Source organism: Lactuca saligna, chromosome 2, assembly GCF_052625555.1.
Source record: "Lactuca saligna cultivar CGN05327 chromosome 2, ASM5262555v1, whole genome shotgun sequence".
Classification (NCBI taxonomy): Eukaryota; Viridiplantae; Streptophyta; class Magnoliopsida; order Asterales; family Asteraceae; genus Lactuca; species Lactuca saligna.
The window spans coordinates 152,753,408-152,759,810 of NC_136418.1; positions in this window are offsets into that span (position 1 = coordinate 152,753,408).

The window sequence follows — 6,403 nt, forward strand, 5'->3', positions numbered from 1 at the left end:
GGGCCTTCAACTGTGACAATCGTCAATCTTGAGTCAAGTCAAGTCATCAAGTCAAGCCGGTCAACTCGATTAAACCTTGTGTATTAGGGTTTGTGTTATGTTCATACTGTATAACTTGCTATATTAATGGGAAAACATCACTTGAGAAAAGTCTTGTGTTAAAAATTTCCTAAGCCCTAGTGCTAATCAATGAACTAAACTGATAAAAACAATGATGCATACTCATCGGGAGTGTGTAAGATCCTTAAACAAGGCTTAACAGGGTTTACGAACCATGCATTGCGATGCCGGACACTCACAATTGTCACACATGGATCCTCTCTCAATCGTTTTCACTCTATCTCTCTCTATGTCAAATCTCTCCCAAATCTCTCCAAGTATGCGAAATCTCTCTCAAATATCTCTCTGTATGAGAAATCTCTCCAAGAATGTCAAATCACTCCCAAATCTCTCCAAGTATGCGAAATCTCTCTCAAATATCTCTCTGTATGAGAAATCTCTCCAAGAATGTCAAATCACTCCCAAATCTCTCCAATTGTGAAATCTCTCTCAAATACCTCTTTGTATGAGAAATCTCTCCAAGAATGTCAAATCTCTCCCAAATCTCTCCAAGTATGAGAAATCTCTCCCAAATCTCCCTCAAATAGTTCCCGTAACTTTTTAGAATCATTCGGGTCATTCCGGCCCTTAACCGGGTCAAAAACGGCTTAAAACGGGGCGAAAACGCGAAAAACGGATCTTAGGAACCGAAACCCCTCTTAGGAACCGAAACCCCTCTTAGGAACTGAACCCTCCTGATGAAGAAGGCTGCTGAACCGAACCGAAGGTACTATTCACTACTGTTCACTACAGTTCATTCGGTTTTTGACTTCTCGCCTTCTATCTCCGAACCGAGCCTCTGTTGGCTAAGGGCGCGAGGACCGAGCCTCGGTTCTCGGTCGCCTTATCTGTTCCGCCTCTCTGTCTCTTCCCTTCTCTCGCTCTGTCTCTGTCGCTCGCTCCTCGCTCTGTCTCTACCCGCCTCTCTGTCTCTTCCCTTCTCTCGCTCTGTCTCTGTCGCTCGCTCCTCGCTCTGTCTCTACCCGCCTCTCTGTCTCTTCCCTTCTCTCGCTCTGTCTCTACTCGCGCCCCTCTGTTCTCTCTTCTCCCCTCTCGGTTCCTTCCCTCCTTCTTCTTCCCTCTCGGTTTCTGCCTCCCTCTCTCTCGGTTCAGCACCAGAAGGCCGAACCTCGGCCAGACTTCGGGAAATTGTCACTTTTAGCCCGTTTTTGATATTTTTAACATTTTAAGCCCGTTTTTCGTGATTTTAAAGCGGGATTTTCTCCAGAAATTATATTTTAACATAATAAACTCTAAATATTCATAATTTAAACATATTTTGATGAAAATCATTATTTAAATAATAAAGATCTAATGGGGGATTTATTTAAGGTGGAGTGTTGACTTTGCCTTAACTTATGACACAAGCAACCACCCCACACCCACTCTATGACCAGACATACCTCCCCACCTTACCTATGTCACTTCAATGTCCCCTTACACTCAAATTTTACTCACTCCCATGTTTTTTTTTTGAGCTGGAACAAACAACCACACTCTTCATTTTCTCTCATTTCTCTCATTCCACTAAGTAACAAACACCACTTTTCTCTCAAACTTTTTCTACACAAATTTTCGAGATTCAAGGATGATTTCAAGTGTTCTTCCACTCTTGGTAAGTAAAAATTCATCCTCCCTATTATTATTTCACTTCCTTCTACTCAAATCTTTGATTGCTTACACAAACTCCATAACTATAATGTTAGATTCTCGAAAACCTTCAAGGCATCTCCAAGTGTTCTTGAATTAAACACTTCCATTCTTCAACAATCATCTACTGAAATCACTTAAGGTGAGTTCATACCCCTACATTTTCATGTTTTCTCAAGTTTTCAGGGGGGGAATACAAGTTAAAACACTAAGAACATAACTAAAATTTTCTAACAGCCTTCATCAGAAAAGTTCAACTCCATTCACGGACTGTTTTGGGCATCTTAAACATTTTTGTTTTCAAAACTGTACAAGGTGCAAATAGTTCAAGTTTGTAGCTTTAAAATGACTACTTGCACATCTCCATATGATTTTTCTACAATTTATGGTGATTTTTACAAAACTGCCTATCATTTCAAACAACAATCCGGACCAGTCTGTGATTATGGACATTTTCACCCAAGTTGGAGGTCATTAAAAATCGTGATAAAAATTATGAGTAAACTAGACACATTTTGTGAACTCTCAGAATTTACGGATCTAGTTTTCGACTTCGTATGATTTTTCTATGATTTTTCCAAAACAGGGCAGAATTGTTAAAGTTAGCCAACAGCATGTAAATATCATAACACTTTGTAATATGTTGAGCAAAGTGTATAATCATAAGTTCTAATATTTGAATGTGTTTCCTTGTTAGTTTATCATTATGAACTGAAACTAAGTCATTCATATTAAATATTATTCATTCATTTAGAACACGTATTATGTAACTATAAAAAGTATAGTTTGATAAATTCACAACACTAATACATTTCCATAAAAGAATTCATACATATTATATACATTTTAGATAAACTATAATAGGTATAGTTTATGATACATCACTCAACACACTCGTACAAAAAGGGTACATTCATACAAGAAAGATTTATATCCACACACATTTCACGTAAACTCGTTAACCTATGTTGTGAGACTCTCTCTCTCCCCGTACGTCCGAGTGCGGGATATAATTCCTGGTAGTTATAATCAGAATCTCCTTGAGGGAGAACGTGATACTTGTATATAGATCTATATTGGGTTTGACACCCCACACCTTGCTGCTAGCTACAGTGGGACCTGCAGGTCTACGGGTGACAAATGTCATTTCATTTTCGCGACGCCTGAGAAACGTTGTGGCAGGTTCACATAGTCACAGTATGATTATAGTGACTCACCTAGGGAGATAACAATTCATAAAGTTTACGGGGTTTCATAAAACCAAAGTAGGTTTTAGGTTGATAAAGAAATTTACTTTCCATATCATTTTAAACTCACGACATTTCTACTAAGAAATGATGATTTCTTATACATTTTAGTCTTTGGTTATAAGGCTACATTTTTCGGATTTCAAGGAAAATATCGGATTTTTCTGAAACAAACGCGACATTTACATGTGAAAGACTTCTACTAAGTTTATTAATAAAAACTTATGAACTCACCAACCTTTGTGTTGACACTTTTCAAACAACTTGTATTCTAAGGAAAACACTAAACAGGTAATCAAGTGCTTTTGAGGATGGGACGTTAAGGCGTCAAACTTTTCATATTTTGTCAACATATTGTAATTGATTTTGAAACATGTAATTCATACAAGTGATGTAACTTTTTCAATTATATATATATGTTGGTTGTGTTTGCTTAAATTACTATTGAAATTGTGGTTATGATACTATACATGAAGTCCTCCACCCCCGGACGTTTCCGCCATCCTTGGTTTGGGGGTGTGACATCAACCCACCTGGTTCACTCTCTAAGTCTACAATATGACTGGTCCGCCCGCACCGGGCCTTCAGTCGGCCTGGTCCACTCTACGAGCCTCGGCACGTCTGGTCTGCCCTCGTGGGGCCTACAGCCTATCCGAACCGCTTGTTGGGCCTTCAGGATAATCGGTCCGCCCCGGGTATGTTGGCCTACAACAAAAAGCAGGACCCGCCTCAACCCAACCCCAGTCCAACAACCATATGCACATAAACATACAATCATATAACAATTCACATCCAAACGCACCGATCGAGCAGATCACATAACATAACATCATCCTAACTAGGATACTGACCTAACTGGGTCTCTAACATATACCACCCTAACTACCAGGATGCAAACATAGCAAAGCAATAACATAACAACGATACCCGGATTACAATCCGATAAAGGGTTGGCCTTGGTGCCTTAGACCTTGTCGATATAGTGAGGATAACTCACCACGCAACTGCTGAAACTCTGAACTGAAGAAGCAGATTACCGAATCACCGACTCACCGAAAATCCCGAACTATTTGAAGAAGCAAAACAATCATTAGACCAAGCACAATATCCTTCCAAGGGTAAATTGACCATTTTACCCTTAACCCGAACTGGTCCATGACTAAGGCCCAACACTAGGTAAGCTTCTCAAGCCCACTAGTGACCCACTAATGGCCCAATTTGCTATATTGGGCCCAATCCTTTAATGGGCCTCATCCTAAGCCCACAATATATTCCTTGGTCCATATAATATGATTTATGATGGCCCACTAAGGCCCAAATACCCCAAACATGCCCTAAACCACGACCCAAAACTCATGATCCATACAGACAGAGTACGCGGGGTGTACCCCCCCCCCCCCCATGTACGTTAAGCGTACATGTAGAATGGTGAGTACGCGGGGCGTACATCACTTTATGTGGGGCGTAAACTCGCTGAACTAAAAGTCCTCATAAGTCCTCATAAGTCCTTAATGGCCTAAGCTCTTAAGCCCAAACTTCAGATCCATCGACCAAACATGCCTAGGATCCATAAAGTCTCAAACTTTATCACTTGGGACGTCCATAAGGCTCTCAATCCAAGGTCTTAATCCATTAAGACCTATCTATATCACATATGAGACAACCAAAGCCCTTAGGACCTCATTTTTCTTACTCAAGACCACTCCTAAGGTCAAAAAGGGCAGCTAATCTCAACCAATTCAAATCATACATCAAGATGAGGTTTTTAGGACAAGAATGATGTCAAAACTTCATAACACCAAGATCCACACAAAGTAAATGTCAAGCAAGAGACTTTATACCTCAAAAGGGCTCCAAAAGATGATGCCTTTCCAGATCTACAAGCTCCAGCCTCCCCACTCCTTCCTTGACAACTTCCCCTTTCTTATTCTTGGCTCTCCTTTGCCAAAACAAGATTTCCAAGGTCAAAGACACCCAACAATGGAGGTGGGACGACTATCTAGGGTTTTCTGAGGGTAAGAGAGTGTTTATGGAGGCTAGGGTTGGAACCATTATGTTCCTTTTTTAGTGGTTGGCCCTTAAACTAAGGTTTCTGGATGACAGTGTATGTTGGGTGTAATTCTATTACGTTGGGCGTACGTCGAGGGACTCCACGTTCATCTGGTCACTCTATGATGGGCGTAACCCAGCCTACGTTGGGCGTAACCACGCGTGTCCCATGCATGCATGGCCTCTCCTTGCCAATTTCTTCTAATAAGTTCCATAAGTGTTAATAACTTAAAAGTATCATAACTCCTTCATTCTAGATCCGTTCCCGATGAACTTTATATCCACGCGAAGGTGGCGAGAAGCCCTATGCTTCTATTAACATACATCGACCCGAAACCTTCTCGAATAAAACCCATTACCCATAAAAGACCAAAACTCCCTTACTCTTGATCTTGGGAACCCATCAATAGATATTTTAAGAACGGAGTTTTACAATTCTACCCCACTTAAATTAGGCTTCGTCCTCGAAGCCTACTGCAACATACACTACAGAACAACCCTTGCACTGCAGACTCCGATTACTCATTCAACTCAGGTTCTTGCAACCAAACTACTGCATCTTCTCTATCATGGTCTCTAGGTCCGTTGGCCTTCGATTGAAATCTTTTATACCGTCCTCAATACCGGTCTAAACTACTCCCGAGTTTGTTAACCTGCTGTCACGTCTTCCACTGATCCAAACCTCCAATCTCGAGCCACTAACCTCCTCCTTTCCAAGGAGACTGAGAGTGTGCCTGAGCATCACTCAAAATTGCCACCACCTCAACGGTAGCCAACCCGTAGGTGTTTCCATATATCTTGTACAATCCAGTACCTCCTATTAATGACTGAGGCACAACGGTCATCCATTTACCCTACTTCCTCCCCTAATGGGGGACCCACACTCCTTCCAGAGCTACATACCTTTTCCTTTCTAGGAAATCCACCCGACAACTCTTACGCGCCTACGCGTGTCACTGAGCTAAACTCCACTCTACACTATCCATGTAGAGCAACTACTATTCTCAAACTTTACCTACTCCGATTCTGCCCTCAAGGACTCTCAGGTCCATGCACTGCCTTCCATTAACATGATCAATACTTGGGGCCATACCATATCAATTACCATATCGTGGCAACATATTCTCTCATCCTCCTCATACTGATCCACTAACACATACAGAGTCTTCAGCATGGCTGGACTGCCCTTCCAGGCCTTCAGCCCATCTGGACCACTCTCGGAACCTTCAGCATGTCTAGACCGCCCTTCGGGCCTTCAGCTTGTCTGGACCATTCCCCGAGCCTTCAGCCTGACTGGTACGCCTTCCGGCCTTCATTCTTCTTGGACCGCTCAAACTATCATACATCATTCCAACTAT